Source organism: Phalangium opilio, unplaced genomic scaffold (assembly GCF_054372755.1).
Source record: "Phalangium opilio isolate 3A_F unplaced genomic scaffold, DU_Popi_V2 ptg000082l_1, whole genome shotgun sequence".
Taxonomy (NCBI): Eukaryota; Metazoa; Arthropoda; class Arachnida; order Opiliones; family Phalangiidae; genus Phalangium; species Phalangium opilio.
The window spans coordinates 15,239,486-15,251,926 of NW_028324189.1; the positions used below are offsets into that span (position 1 = coordinate 15,239,486).

The following is a 12,441-nucleotide window of genomic DNA, read 5'->3' on the forward strand; positions in this document are numbered from 1 at the left end:
GGGAATACTGCGTGCCGTTGGCTTTTTCACTTTTAGTTCCTCTTTTAAATTCCACCCGATATGAAAAAAGCAAACATATCTTCTTTTTGTTATTGTTTTATAAAGATGAAAGTTAATTAAATTAAAATTATTAACCAGCACTCTCGGCAACGGTCATATCACGCTGAATACACCGGTTCTCGTCCGATAACCGATGTTAAGCAGCGTCGAGCGCAGTCACTACTTGGGAGGGAGACCACTTAGGAACACTGCGTGCCGTTGGCTTTTTCACTTTTTTTTCCTCTTTTAAATTTTAATAGATATGAAAAAAGCAAACATGTTTACATTTTGTTATTGTTTTAAAATGATGAAGGTTAATTTGTCTCACTTAATTTAAATTCGAATTATTAACTAGCACTCTCGGCAACGACCATATCACGCTGAATACAGCGGTTCTCGTCCGATCACCGAAGTTAAGCAGCGTCGAGCGCAGTCAGTACTTGGGAGGGAGACCACTTAGGAACACTGCGTGCCGTTGGCTTTTTCACTTTTTTTTTCCTCTTTTAAATTTTAATAGATATGAAAAAAGCAAACATGTTTTCATTTTGTTATTGTTTTAAAATGATGAAGGTTAATTTGTCTCACTTAATTTAAATTCGAATTATTAACTAGCACTCTCGGCAACGACCATATCACGCTGAATACAGCGGTTCTCGTCCGATCACCGAAGTTAAGCAGCGTCGAGCGCAGTCAGTACTTGGGATGGAGACCACTTAGGAACACTGCGTGCCGTTGGCTTTTTCACTTTTTTTTCCTCTTTTAAATTTTAATAGATATGAAAAAAGCAAACATGTTTTTTTGTTATTGTTTTAAAATGATGAAGGTTAATTTGTCTCACTTAATTTAAATTCGAATTATTAACTAGCACTCTCGGCAACGGCCATATCACGCTGAGAACACCGGTTCTCGTCCGATCGCCGACGTTAGCAGCGTCGAGCGCAGTCAGTACTTGGGAATACTGCGTGCCGTTGGCTTTTTCACTTTTGTTTCCTCTTTTAAATTCCACCCGATATGAAAAAAGCAAACATATTTTCTTTTTGTTAATGTTTTATAAAGATGAAGGTTAATTTGTCTCACTTAATTTAAATTCGAATTATTATCTAGCACTCTCGGCAACGGCCATATCACGCTGAGAACAACGGTTCTCGTCCGATCGCCGACGTTAGCAGCGTCGAGCGCAGTCGGTCCTTGGGAATACTGCGTGCCGTTGGCTTTTTCACTTTTAGTTCCTCTTTTAAATTCCACCCGATATGAAAAAAGCAAACATATCTTCTTTTTGTTATTGTTTTATAAAGATGAAAGTTAATTAAATTAAAATTATTAACCAGCACTCTCGGCAACGGCCATATCACGCTGAATACACCGGTTCTCGTCCGATAACCGATGTTAAGCAGCGTCGAGCGCAGTCACTACTTGGGAGGGAGACCACTTAGGAACACTGCGTGCCGTTGGCTTTTTCACTTTTTTTTCCTCTTTTAAATTTTAATAGATATGAAAAAAGCAAACATGTTTTCATTTTGTTATTGTTTTAAAATGATGAAGGTTAATTTGTCTCACTTAATTTAAATTCGAATTATTAACTAGCACTCTCGGCAACGACCATATCACGCTGAATACAGCGGTTCTCGTCCGATCACCGAAGTTAAGCAGCGTCGAGCGCAGTCAGTACTTGGGAGGGAGACCACTTAGGAACACTGCGTGCCGTTGGCTTTTTCACTTTTTTTTTCCTCTTTTAAATTTTAATAGATATGAAAAAAGCAAACATGTTTTCATTTTGTTATTGTTTTAAAATGATGAAGGTTAATTTGTCTCACTTAATTTAAATTCGAATTATTAACTAGCTCTCTCGGCAACGACCATATCACGCTGAATACAGCGGTTCTCGTCCGATCACCGAAGTTAAGCAGCGTCGAGCGCAGTCAGTACTTGGGATGGAGACCACTTAGGAACACTGCGTGCCGTTGGCTTTTTCACTTTTTTTTCCTCTTTTAAATTTTAATAGATATGAAAAAAGCAAACATGTTTTTTTGTTATTGTTTTAAAATGATGAAGGTTAATTTGTCTCACTTAATTTAAATTCGAATTATTAACTAGCACTCTCGGCAACGACCATATCACGCTGAATACAGCGGTTCTCGTCCGATCACCGAAGTTAAGCAGCGTCGAGCGCAGTCAGTACTTGGGATGGAGACCACTTAGGAACACTGCGTGCCGTTGGCTTTTTCACTTTTTTTTCCTCTTTTAAATTTTAATAGATATGAAAAAAGCAAACATGTTTTCATTTTGTTATTGTTTTAAAATGATGAAGGTTAATTTGTCTCACTTAATTTAAATTCGAATTATTAACTAGCACTCTCGGCAACGACCATATCACGCTGAATAAAGCGGTTCTCGTCCGATCACCGAAGTTAAGCAGCGTCGAGCGCAGTCAGTACTTGGGATGGAGACCACTTAGGAACACTGCGTGCCGTTGGCTTTTTCACTTTTTTTTCCTCTTTTAAATTTTAATAGATATGAAAAAAGCAAACATATCTTCTTTTTTGTTATTGTTTTATAAAGATGAAAGTTAATTAAATTCAAATTATTAACTAGCACTCTCGGCAACGGCCATATCACGCTGAATACACCGGTTCTCGTCCGATCACCGAAGTTAAGCAGCGTCGAGCGCAGTCAGTACTTGGGAGGGTGACCACTTAGGAACACTGCGTGCCGTTGGGTTTTTCACTTTTTTTCCTCTTTTAAATTTTAATAGATATGAAAAAAGCAAACATGTTTTTTTTGTTATTGTTTTAAAATTATGAAGGTTAATTTGTCTCACTTAATTTAAATTCGAATTATTAACTAGCACTCTCGGCAACGGCCATATCACGCTGAAAACACCGGTTCTCGTCCGATCACCGAAGTTAAGCAGCGTCGAGCGCATACAGTACTTGGGTATACTGCGTGCCGTTGGCTTTTTCACTTTTGTTTCCTCTTTCAAATTCCACCAGATATGAAAAAAAGCAAACATATCTTCTTTCTGTTATTGTTTTATAAAGATGAAAGTTAATTTAAATCAAATTATTAACTAGCACTATCGGCAACGGCCATAACACGCTGAATACACCGGTTCTCGTACGATAACCGAAGTTAAGCAGCGTCGTGCGCAGTCAGTATTTGGGAGGGCGACCACTTAGGAACACTGCGTGCCGTTAGCTTTTTCACATTTTTTTCCTCTTTTAAATTCCAACAGATATGAAAAAAGCAAACATATCTTCTTTTTGTTATTGTTTTATAAAGATGAAAGTTAATTAAATTAAAATTATTAACCAGCACTCTCGGCAACGGTCATATCACGCTGAATACACCGGTTCTCGTCCGATAACCGATGTTAAGCAGCGTCGAGCGCAGTCACTACTTGGGAGGGAGACCACTTAGGAACACTGCGTGCCGTTGGCCTTTTCACTTTTTTTTCCTCTTTTAAATTTTAATAGATATGAAAAAAGCAAACATGTTTTCATTTTGTTATTGTTTTAAAATGATGAAGGTTAATTTGTCTCACTTAATTTAAATTCGAATTATTAACTAGCACTCTCGGCAACGACCATATCACGCTGAATACAGCGGTTCTCGTCCGATCACCGAAGTTAAGCAGCGTCGAGCGCAGTCAGTACTTGGGAGGGAGACCACTTAGGAACACTGCGTGCCGTTGGCTTTTTCACTTTTTTTTTCCTCTTTTAAATTTTAATAGATATGAAAAAAGCAAACATGTTTTCATTTTGTTATTGTTTTAAAATGATGAAGGTTAATTTGTCTCACTTAATTTAAATTCGAATTATTAACTAGCACTCTCGGCAACGACCATATCACGCTGAATACAGCGGTTCTCGTCCGATCACCGAAGTTAAGCAGCGTCGAGCGCAGTCAGTACTTGGGATGGAGACCACTTAGGAACACTGCGTGCCGTTGGCTTTTTCACTTTTTTTTCCTCTTTTAAATTTTAATAGATATGAAAAAAGCAAACATGTTTTTTTGTTATTGTTTTAAAATGATGAAGGTTAATTTGTCTCACTTAATTTAAATTCGAATTATTAACTAGCACTCTCGGCAACGGCCATATCACGCTGAGAACACCGGTTCTCGTCCGATCGCCGACGTTAGCAGCGTCGAGCGCAGTCAGTACTTGGGAATACTGCGTGCCGTTGGCTTTTTCACTTTTGTTTCCTCTTTTAAATTCCACCCGATATGAAAAAAGCAAACATATTTTCTTTTTGTTAATGTTTTATAAAGATGAAGGTTAATTTGTCTCACTTAATTTAAATTCGAATTATTATCTAGCACTCTCGGCAACGGCCATATCACGCTGAGAACAACGGTTCTCGTCCGATCGCCGACGTTAGCAGCGTCGAGCGCAGTCGGTCCTTGGGAATACTGCGTGCCGTTGGCTTTTTCACTTTTAGTTCCTCTTTTAAATTCCACCCGATATGAAAAAAGCAAACATATCTTCTTTTTGTTATTGTTTTATAAAGATGAAAGTTAATTAAATTAAAATTATTAACCAGCACTCTCGGCAACGGCCATATCACGCTGAATACACCGGTTCTCGTCCGATAACCGATGTTAAGCAGCGTCGAGCGCAGTCACTACTTGGGAGGGAGACCACTTAGGAACACTGCGTGCCGTTGGCTTTTTCACTTTTTTTTCCTCTTTTAAATTTTAATAGATATGAAAAAAGCAAACATGTTTTCATTTTGTTATTGTTTTAAAATGATGAAGGTTAATTTGTCTCACTTAATTTAAATTCGAATTATTAACTAGCACTCTCGGCAACGACCATATCACGCTGAATAAAGCGGTTCTCGTCCGATCACCGAAGTTAAGCAGCGTCGAGCGCAGTCAGTACTTGGGATGGAGACCACTTAGGAACACTGCGTGCCGTTGGCTTTTTCACTTTTTTTTCCTCTTTTAAATTTTAATAGATATGAAAAAAGCAAACATATCTTCTTTTTTGTTATTGTTTTATAAAGATGAAAGTTAATTAAATTCAAATTATTAACTAGCACTCTCGGCAACGGCCATATCACGCTGAATACACCGGTTCTCGTCCGATCACCGAAGTTAAGCAGCGTCGAGCGCAGTCAGTACTTGGGAGGGTGACCACTTAGGAACACTGCGTGCCGTTGGGTTTTTCACTTTTTTTCCTCTTTTAAATTTTAATAGATATGAAAAAAGCAAACATGTTTTTTTTGTTATTGTTTTAAAATTATGAAGGTTAATTTGTCTCACTTAATTTAAATTCGAATTATTAACTAGCACTCTCGGCAACGGCCATATCACGCTGAAAACACCGGTTCTCGTCCGATCACCGAAGTTAAGCAGCGTCGAGCGCATACAGTACTTGGGTATACTGCGTGCCGTTGGCTTTTTCACTTTTGTTTCCTCTTTCAAATTCCACCAGATATGAAAAAAAGCAAACATATCTTCTTTCTGTTATTGTTTTATAAAGATGAAAGTTAATTTAAATCAAATTATTAACTAGCACTATCGGCAACGGCCATAACACGCTGAATACACCGGTTCTCGTACGATAACCGAAGTTAAGCAGCGTCGTGCGCAGTCAGTATTTGGGAGGGCGACCACTTAGGAACACTGCGTGCCGTTAGCTTTTTCACATTTTTTTTCCTCTTTTAAATTCCAACAGATATGAAAAAAGCAAACATATCTTCTTTTTGTTATTGTTTTATAAAGATGAAAGTTAATTAAATTAAAATTATTAACCAGCACTCTCGGCAACGGTCATATCACGCTGAATACACCGGTTCTCGTCCGATAACCGATGTTAAGCAGCGTCGAGCGCAGTCACTACTTGGGAGGGAGACCACTTAGGAACACTGCGTGCCGTTGGCCTTTTCACTTTTTTTTCCTCTTTTAAATTTTAATAGATATGAAAAAAGCAAACATGTTTTCATTTTGTTATTGTTTTAAAATGATGAAGGTTAATTTGTCTCACTTAATTTAAATTCGAATTATTAACTAGCACTCTCGGCAACGACCATATCACGCTGAATACAGCGGTTCTCGTCCGATCACCGAAGTTAAGCAGCGTCGAGCGCAGTCAGTACTTGGGAGGGAGACCACTTAGGAACACTGCGTGCCGTTGGCTTTTTCACTTTTTTTTTCCTCTTTTAAATTTTAATAGATATGAAAAAAGCAAACATGTTTTCATTTTGTTATTGTTTTAAAATGATGAAGGTTAATTTGTCTCACTTAATTTAAATTCGAATTATTAACTAGCACTCTCGGCAACGACCATATCACGCTGAATACAGCGGTTCTCGTCCGATCACCGAAGTTAAGCAGCGTCGAGCGCAGTCAGTACTTGGGATGGAGACCACTTAGGAACACTGCGTGCCGTTGGCTTTTTCACTTTTTTTTCCTCTTTTAAATTTTAATAGATATGAAAAAAGCAAACATGTTTTTTTGTTATTGTTTTAAAATGATGAAGGTTAATTTGTCTCACTTAATTTAAATTCGAATTATTAACTAGCACTCTCGGCAACGGCCATATCACGCTGAGAACACCGGTTCTCGTCCGATCGCCGACGTTAGCAGCGTCGAGCGCAGTCAGTACTTGGGAATACTGCGTGCCGTTGGCTTTTTCACTTTTGTTTCCTCTTTTAAATTCCACCCGATATGAAAAAAGCAAACATATTTTCTTTTTGTTAATGTTTTATAAAGATGAAGGTTAATTTGTCTCACTTAATTTAAATTCGAATTATTATCTAGCACTCTCGGCAACGGCCATATCACGCTGAGAACAACGGTTCTCGTCCGATCGCCGACGTTAGCAGCGTCGAGCGCAGTCGGTCCTTGGGAATACTGCGTGCCGTTGGCTTTTTCACTTTTAGTTCCTCTTTTAAATTCCACCCGATATGAAAAAAGCAAACATATCTTCTTTTTGTTATTGTTTTATAAAGATGAAAGTTAATTAAATTAAAATTATTAACCAGCACTCTCGGCAACGGCCATATCACGCTGAATACACCGGTTCTCGTCCGATAACCGATGTTAAGCAGCGTCGAGCGCAGTCACTACTTGGGAGGGAGACCACTTAGGAACACTGCGTGCCGTTGGCTTTTTCACTTTTTTTTCCTCTTTTAAATTTTAATAGATATGAAAAAAGCAAACATGTTTTCATTTTGTTATTGTTTTAAAATGATGAAGGTTAATTTGTCTCACTTAATTTAAATTCGAATTATTAACTAGCACTCTCGGCAACGACCATATCACGCTGAATACAGCGGTTCTCGTCCGATCACCGAAGTTAAGCAGCGTCGAGCGCAGTCAGTACTTGGGAGGGAGACCACTTAGGAACACTGCGTGCCGTTGGCTTTTTCACTTTTTTTTTCCTCTTTTAAATTTTAATAGATATGAAAAAAGCAAACATGTTTTCATTTTGTTATTGTTTTAAAATGATGAAGGTTAATTTGTCTCACTTAATTTAAATTCGAATTATTAACTAGCACTCTCGGCAACGACCATATCACGCTGAATACAGCGGTTCTCGTCCGATCACCGAAGTTAAGCAGCGTCGAGCGCAGTCAGTACTTGGGATGGAGACCACTTAGGAACACTGCGTGCCGTTGGCTTTTTCACTTTTTTTTCCTCTTTTAAATTTTAATAGATATGAAAAAAGCAAACATGTTTTTTTGTTATTGTTTTAAAATGATGAAGGTTAATTTGTCTCACTTAATTTAAATTCGAATTATTAACTAGCACTCTCGGCAACGACCATATCACGCTGAATACAGCGGTTCTCGTCCGATCACCGAAGTTAAGCAGCGTCGAGCGCAGTCAGTACTTGGGATGGAGACCACTTAGGAACACTGCGTGCCGTTGGCTTTTTCACTTTTTTTTCCTCTTTTAAATTTTAATAGATATGAAAAAAGCAAACATGTTTTCATTTTGTTATTGTTTTAAAATGATGAAGGTTAATTTGTCTCACTTAATTTAAATTCGAATTATTAACTAGCACTCTCGGCAACGACCATATCACGCTGAATAAAGCGGTTCTCGTCCGATCACCGAAGTTAAGCAGCGTCGAGCGCAGTCAGTACTTGGGATGGAGACCACTTAGGAACACTGCGTGCCGTTGGCTTTTTCACTTTTTTTTCCTCTTTTAAATTTTAATAGATATGAAAAAAGCAAACATATCTTCTTTTTTGTTATTGTTTTATAAAGATGAAAGTTAATTAAATTCAAATTATTAACTAGCACTCTCGGCAACGGCCATATCACGCTGAATACACCGGTTCTCGTCCGATCACCGAAGTTAAGCAGCGTCGAGCGCAGTCAGTACTTGGGAGGGTGACCACTTAGGAACACTGCGTGCCGTTGGGTTTTTCACTTTTTTTCCTCTTTTAAATTTTAATAGATATGAAAAAAGCAAACATGTTTTTTTTGTTATTGTTTTAAAATTATGAAGGTTAATTTGTCTCACTTAATTTAAATTCGAATTATTAACTAGCACTCTCGGCAACGGCCATATCACGCTGAAAACACCGGTTCTCGTCCGATCACCGAAGTTAAGCAGCGTCGAGCGCATACAGTACTTGGGTATACTGCGTGCCGTTGGCTTTTTCACTTTTGTTTCCTCTTTCAAATTCCACCAGATATGAAAAAAAGCAAACATATCTTCTTTCTGTTATTGTTTTATAAAGATGAAAGTTAATTTAAATCAAATTATTAACTAGCACTATCGGCAACGGCCATAACACGCTGAATACACCGGTTCTCGTACGATAACCGAAGTTAAGCAGCGTCGTGCGCAGTCAGTATTTGGGAGGGCGACCACTTAGGAACACTGCGTGCCGTTAGCTTTTTCACATTTTTTTTCCTCTTTTAAATTCCAACAGATATGAAAAAAGCAAACATATTTTCTTTTTGTTATTGTTTTAAAAAGATGAAGGTTAATTTGTCTCACTTAATTTAAATTCGAATTATTATCTAGCACTCTCGGCAACGGCCATATCACGCTGAGAACAACGGTTCTCGTCCGATCGCCGACGTTAGCAGCGTCGAGCGCAGTCGGTCCTTGGGAATACTGCGTGCCGTTGGCTTTTTCACTTTTGTTTCCTCTTTTAAATTCCACCCGATATGAAAAAAGCAAACATATTTTCTTTTTGTTAATGTTTTATAAAGATGAAGGTTAATTTGTCTCACTTAATTTAAATTCGAATTATTATCTAGCACTCTCGGCAACGGCCATATCACGCTGAGAACAACGGTTCTCGTCCGATCGCCGACGTTAGCAGCGTCGAGCGCAGTCGGTCCTTGGGAATACTGCGTGCCGTTGGCTTTTTCACTTTTAGTTCCTCTTTTAAATTCCACCCGATATGAAAAAAGCAAACATATCTTCTTTTTGTTATTGTTTTATAAAGATGAAAGTTAATTAAATTAAAATTATTAACCAGCACTCTCGGCAACGGCCATATCACGCTGAATACACCGGTTCTCGTCCGATAACCGATGTTAAGCAGCGTCGAGCGCAGTCACTACTTGGGAGGGAGACCACTTAGGAACACTGCGTGCCGTTGGCTTTTTCACTTTTTTTTCCTCTTTTAAATTTTAATAGATATGAAAAAAGCAAACATGTTTTCATTTTGTTATTGTTTTAAAATGATGAAGGTTAATTTGTCTCACTTAATTTAAATTCGAATTATTAACTAGCACTCTCGGCAACGACCATATCACGCTGAATACAGCGGTTCTCGTCCGATCACCGAAGTTAAGCAGCGTCGAGCGCAGTCAGTACTTGGGAGGGAGACCACTTAGGAACACTGCGTGCCGTTGGCTTTTTCACTTTTTTTTTCCTCTTTTAAATTTTAATAGATATGAAAAAAGCAAACATGTTTTCATTTTGTTATTGTTTTAAAATGATGAAGGTTAATTTGTCTCACTTAATTTAAATTCGAATTATTAACTAGCACTCTCGGCAACGACCATATCACGCTGAATACAGCGGTTCTCGTCCGATCACCGAAGTTAAGCAGCGTCGAGCGCAGTCAGTACTTGGGATGGAGACCACTTAGGAACACTGCGTGCCGTTGGCTTTTTCACTTTTTTTTCCTCTTTTAAATTTTAATAGATATGAAAAAAGCAAACATGTTTTTTTGTTATTGTTTTAAAATGATGAAGGTTAATTTGACTCACTTAATTTAAATTCGAATTATTAACTAGCACTCTCGGCAACGACCATATCACGCTGAATACAGCGGTTCTCGTCCGATCACCGAAGTTAAGCAGCGTCGAGCGCAGTCAGTACTTGGGATGGAGACCACTTAGGAACACTGCGTGCCGTTGGCTTTTTCACTTTTTTTTCCTCTTTTAAATTTTAATAGATATGAAAAAAGCAAACATGTTTTCATTTTGTTATTGTTTTAAAATGATGAAGGTTAATTTGTCTCACTTAATTTAAATTCGAATTATTAACTAGCACTCTCGGCAACGACCATATCACGCTGAATAAAGCGGTTCTCGTCCGATCACCGAAGTTAAGCAGCGTCGAGCGCAGTCAGTACTTGGGATGGAGACCACTTAGGAACACTGCGTGCCGTTGGCTTTTTCACTTTTTTTTCCTCTTTTAAATTTTAATAGATATGAAAAAAGCAAACATATCTTCTTTTTTGTTATTGTTTTATAAAGATGAAAGTTAATTAAATTCAAATTATTAACTAGCACTCTCGGCAACGGCCATATCACGCTGAATACACCGGTTCTCGTCCGATCACCGAAGTTAAGCAGCGTCGAGCGCAGTCAGTACTTGGGAGGGTGACCACTTAGGAACACTGCGTGCCGTTGGGTTTTTCACTTTTTTTCCTCTTTTAAATTTTAATAGATATGAAAAAAGCAAACATGTTTTTTTTGTTATTGTTTTAAAATTATGAAGATTAATTTGTCTCACTTAATTTAAATTCGAATTATTAACTAGCACTCTCGGCAACGGCCATATCACGCTGAAAACACCGGTTCTCGTCCGATCACCGAAGTTAAGCAGCGTCGAGCGCATACAGTACTTGGGTATACTGCGTGCCGTTGGCTTTTTCACTTTTGTTTCCTCTTTCAAATTCCACCAGATATGAAAAAAAGCAAACATATCTTCTTTCTGTTATTGTTTTATAAAGATGAAAGTTAATTTAAATCAAATTATTAACTAGCACTATCGGCAACGGCCATAACACGCTGAATACACCGGTTCTCGTACGATAACCGAAGTTAAGCAGCGTCGTGCGCAGTCAGTATTTGGGAGGGCGACCACTTAGGAACACTGCGTGCCGTTAGCTTTTTCACATTTTTTTTCCTCTTTTAAATTCCAACAGATATGAAAAAAGCAAACATATTTTCTTTTTGTTATTGTTTTAAAAAGATGAAGGTTAATTTGTCTCACTTAATTTAAATTCGAATTATTATCTAGCACTCTTGGCAACGGCCATATCACGCTGAGAACAACGGTTATCGTCCGATCGCCGACGTTAGCAGCGTCGAGCGCAGTCGGTCCTTGGGAATACTGCGTGCCGTTGGCTTTTTCACTTTTGTTTCCTCTTTTAAATTCCACCCGATATGAAAAAAGCAAACATATCTTCTTTTTGTTATTGTTTTATAAAGATGAAAGTTAATTAAATTAAAATTATTAACCAGCACTCTCGGCAACGGCCATATCACGCTGAATACACCGGTTCTCGTCCGATAACCGATGTTAAGCAGCGTCGAGCGCAGTCACTACTTGGGAGGGAGACCACTTAGGAACACTGCGTGCCGTTGGCTTTTTCACTTTTTTTTCCTCTTTTAAATTTTAATAGATATGAAAAAAGCAAACATGTTTTCATTTTGTTATTGTTTTAAAATGATGAAGGTTAATTTGTCTCACTTAATTTAAATTCGAATTATTAACTAGCACTCTCGGCAACGACCATATCACGCTGAATACAGCGGTTCTCGTCCGATCACCGAAGTTAGGCAGCGTCGAGCGCAGTCAGTACTTGGGAGGGAGACCACTTAGGAACACTGCGTGCCGTTTGCTTTTTCACTTTTTTTTCCTCTTTTAAATTTTAATAGATATGAAAAAAGCAAACATGTTTTCATTTTGTTATTGTTTTAAAATGATGAAGGTTAATTTGTCTCACTTAATTTAAATTCGAATTATTAACTAGCACTCTCGGCAACGACCATATCACGCTGAATACAGCGGTTCTCGTCCGATCACCGAAGTTAAGCAGCGTCGAGCGCAGTCAGTACTTGGGATGGAGACCACTTAGGAACACTGCGTGCCGTTGGCTTTTTCACTTTTTTTTCCTCTTTTAAATTTTAATAGATATGAAAAAAGCAAACATGTTTTTTTGTTATTGTTTTAAAATGATGAAGGTT

At 38.2% G+C, this 12,441-nt stretch overlaps 4 non-coding genes and 37 pseudogenes across 4 annotated transcripts; all 41 read left to right on the plus strand.

Moving 5' to 3' along the window:
• The first annotated feature begins 145 nt into the window (after nt 1-145).
• LOC149652370 (5S ribosomal RNA) lies at nt 146-264 on the plus strand (annotated as a pseudogene).
• A 137-nt stretch (nt 265-401) lies between these two features.
• On the plus strand, nt 402-520 carry LOC149652371 (5S ribosomal RNA; annotated as a pseudogene).
• Nucleotides 521-658: 138 nt separating this feature from the next.
• On the plus strand, nt 659-777 carry LOC149652372 (5S ribosomal RNA; annotated as a pseudogene).
• Nucleotides 778-1,374: 597 nt separating this feature from the next.
• Nucleotides 1,375-1,493, plus strand: LOC149652373 (5S ribosomal RNA; annotated as a pseudogene).
• A 137-nt stretch (nt 1,494-1,630) lies between these two features.
• Nucleotides 1,631-1,749, plus strand: LOC149652374 (5S ribosomal RNA; annotated as a pseudogene).
• A 138-nt stretch (nt 1,750-1,887) lies between these two features.
• LOC149652375 (5S ribosomal RNA) lies at nt 1,888-2,006 on the plus strand (annotated as a pseudogene).
• Nucleotides 2,007-2,140: 134 nt separating this feature from the next.
• On the plus strand, nt 2,141-2,259 carry LOC149652376 (5S ribosomal RNA; annotated as a pseudogene).
• A 137-nt stretch (nt 2,260-2,396) lies between these two features.
• LOC149652377 (5S ribosomal RNA) lies at nt 2,397-2,515 on the plus strand (annotated as a pseudogene).
• A 123-nt stretch (nt 2,516-2,638) lies between these two features.
• LOC149652378 (5S ribosomal RNA) lies at nt 2,639-2,757 on the plus strand. The gene has a single exon (XR_016371427.1). It is a non-coding gene; the product is annotated as a 5S ribosomal RNA (ribosomal RNA).
• Nucleotides 2,758-2,891: 134 nt separating this feature from the next.
• Nucleotides 2,892-2,994, plus strand: LOC149652379 (5S ribosomal RNA; annotated as a pseudogene).
• A 123-nt stretch (nt 2,995-3,117) lies between these two features.
• On the plus strand, nt 3,118-3,236 carry LOC149652380 (5S ribosomal RNA; annotated as a pseudogene).
• A 122-nt stretch (nt 3,237-3,358) lies between these two features.
• LOC149652381 (5S ribosomal RNA) lies at nt 3,359-3,477 on the plus strand (annotated as a pseudogene).
• Nucleotides 3,478-3,614: 137 nt separating this feature from the next.
• LOC149652382 (5S ribosomal RNA) lies at nt 3,615-3,733 on the plus strand (annotated as a pseudogene).
• A 138-nt stretch (nt 3,734-3,871) lies between these two features.
• On the plus strand, nt 3,872-3,990 carry LOC149652383 (5S ribosomal RNA; annotated as a pseudogene).
• A 597-nt stretch (nt 3,991-4,587) lies between these two features.
• Nucleotides 4,588-4,706, plus strand: LOC149652384 (5S ribosomal RNA; annotated as a pseudogene).
• A 137-nt stretch (nt 4,707-4,843) lies between these two features.
• On the plus strand, nt 4,844-4,962 carry LOC149652385 (5S ribosomal RNA; annotated as a pseudogene).
• Nucleotides 4,963-5,085: 123 nt separating this feature from the next.
• LOC149652386 (5S ribosomal RNA) lies at nt 5,086-5,204 on the plus strand. Its single transcript, XR_016371428.1, has one exon. It is a non-coding gene; the product is annotated as a 5S ribosomal RNA (ribosomal RNA).
• Nucleotides 5,205-5,338: 134 nt separating this feature from the next.
• Nucleotides 5,339-5,441, plus strand: LOC149652387 (5S ribosomal RNA; annotated as a pseudogene).
• A 123-nt stretch (nt 5,442-5,564) lies between these two features.
• Nucleotides 5,565-5,683, plus strand: LOC149652388 (5S ribosomal RNA; annotated as a pseudogene).
• Nucleotides 5,684-5,806: 123 nt separating this feature from the next.
• Nucleotides 5,807-5,925, plus strand: LOC149652389 (5S ribosomal RNA; annotated as a pseudogene).
• Nucleotides 5,926-6,062: 137 nt separating this feature from the next.
• Nucleotides 6,063-6,181, plus strand: LOC149652390 (5S ribosomal RNA; annotated as a pseudogene).
• Nucleotides 6,182-6,319: 138 nt separating this feature from the next.
• LOC149652391 (5S ribosomal RNA) lies at nt 6,320-6,438 on the plus strand (annotated as a pseudogene).
• Nucleotides 6,439-7,035: 597 nt separating this feature from the next.
• Nucleotides 7,036-7,154, plus strand: LOC149652392 (5S ribosomal RNA; annotated as a pseudogene).
• Nucleotides 7,155-7,291: 137 nt separating this feature from the next.
• Nucleotides 7,292-7,410, plus strand: LOC149652393 (5S ribosomal RNA; annotated as a pseudogene).
• A 138-nt stretch (nt 7,411-7,548) lies between these two features.
• On the plus strand, nt 7,549-7,667 carry LOC149652394 (5S ribosomal RNA; annotated as a pseudogene).
• A 134-nt stretch (nt 7,668-7,801) lies between these two features.
• On the plus strand, nt 7,802-7,920 carry LOC149652395 (5S ribosomal RNA; annotated as a pseudogene).
• Nucleotides 7,921-8,057: 137 nt separating this feature from the next.
• Nucleotides 8,058-8,176, plus strand: LOC149652396 (5S ribosomal RNA; annotated as a pseudogene).
• Nucleotides 8,177-8,299: 123 nt separating this feature from the next.
• Nucleotides 8,300-8,418, plus strand: LOC149652397 (5S ribosomal RNA). Its single transcript, XR_016371429.1, has one exon. It is a non-coding gene; the product is annotated as a 5S ribosomal RNA (ribosomal RNA).
• Nucleotides 8,419-8,552: 134 nt separating this feature from the next.
• Nucleotides 8,553-8,655, plus strand: LOC149652398 (5S ribosomal RNA; annotated as a pseudogene).
• Nucleotides 8,656-8,778: 123 nt separating this feature from the next.
• LOC149652399 (5S ribosomal RNA) lies at nt 8,779-8,897 on the plus strand (annotated as a pseudogene).
• Nucleotides 8,898-9,498: 601 nt separating this feature from the next.
• LOC149652400 (5S ribosomal RNA) lies at nt 9,499-9,617 on the plus strand (annotated as a pseudogene).
• A 137-nt stretch (nt 9,618-9,754) lies between these two features.
• On the plus strand, nt 9,755-9,873 carry LOC149652401 (5S ribosomal RNA; annotated as a pseudogene).
• Nucleotides 9,874-10,011: 138 nt separating this feature from the next.
• Nucleotides 10,012-10,130, plus strand: LOC149652402 (5S ribosomal RNA; annotated as a pseudogene).
• A 134-nt stretch (nt 10,131-10,264) lies between these two features.
• Nucleotides 10,265-10,383, plus strand: LOC149652403 (5S ribosomal RNA; annotated as a pseudogene).
• A 137-nt stretch (nt 10,384-10,520) lies between these two features.
• LOC149652404 (5S ribosomal RNA) lies at nt 10,521-10,639 on the plus strand (annotated as a pseudogene).
• A 123-nt stretch (nt 10,640-10,762) lies between these two features.
• Nucleotides 10,763-10,881, plus strand: LOC149652405 (5S ribosomal RNA). The gene has a single exon (XR_016371430.1). It is a non-coding gene; the product is annotated as a 5S ribosomal RNA (ribosomal RNA).
• Nucleotides 10,882-11,015: 134 nt separating this feature from the next.
• On the plus strand, nt 11,016-11,118 carry LOC149652406 (5S ribosomal RNA; annotated as a pseudogene).
• A 123-nt stretch (nt 11,119-11,241) lies between these two features.
• LOC149652407 (5S ribosomal RNA) lies at nt 11,242-11,360 on the plus strand (annotated as a pseudogene).
• Nucleotides 11,361-11,722: 362 nt separating this feature from the next.
• Nucleotides 11,723-11,841, plus strand: LOC149652408 (5S ribosomal RNA; annotated as a pseudogene).
• A 137-nt stretch (nt 11,842-11,978) lies between these two features.
• Nucleotides 11,979-12,097, plus strand: LOC149652409 (5S ribosomal RNA; annotated as a pseudogene).
• Nucleotides 12,098-12,234: 137 nt separating this feature from the next.
• Nucleotides 12,235-12,353, plus strand: LOC149652410 (5S ribosomal RNA; annotated as a pseudogene).
• Nucleotides 12,354-12,441: the final 88 nt, after the last annotated feature.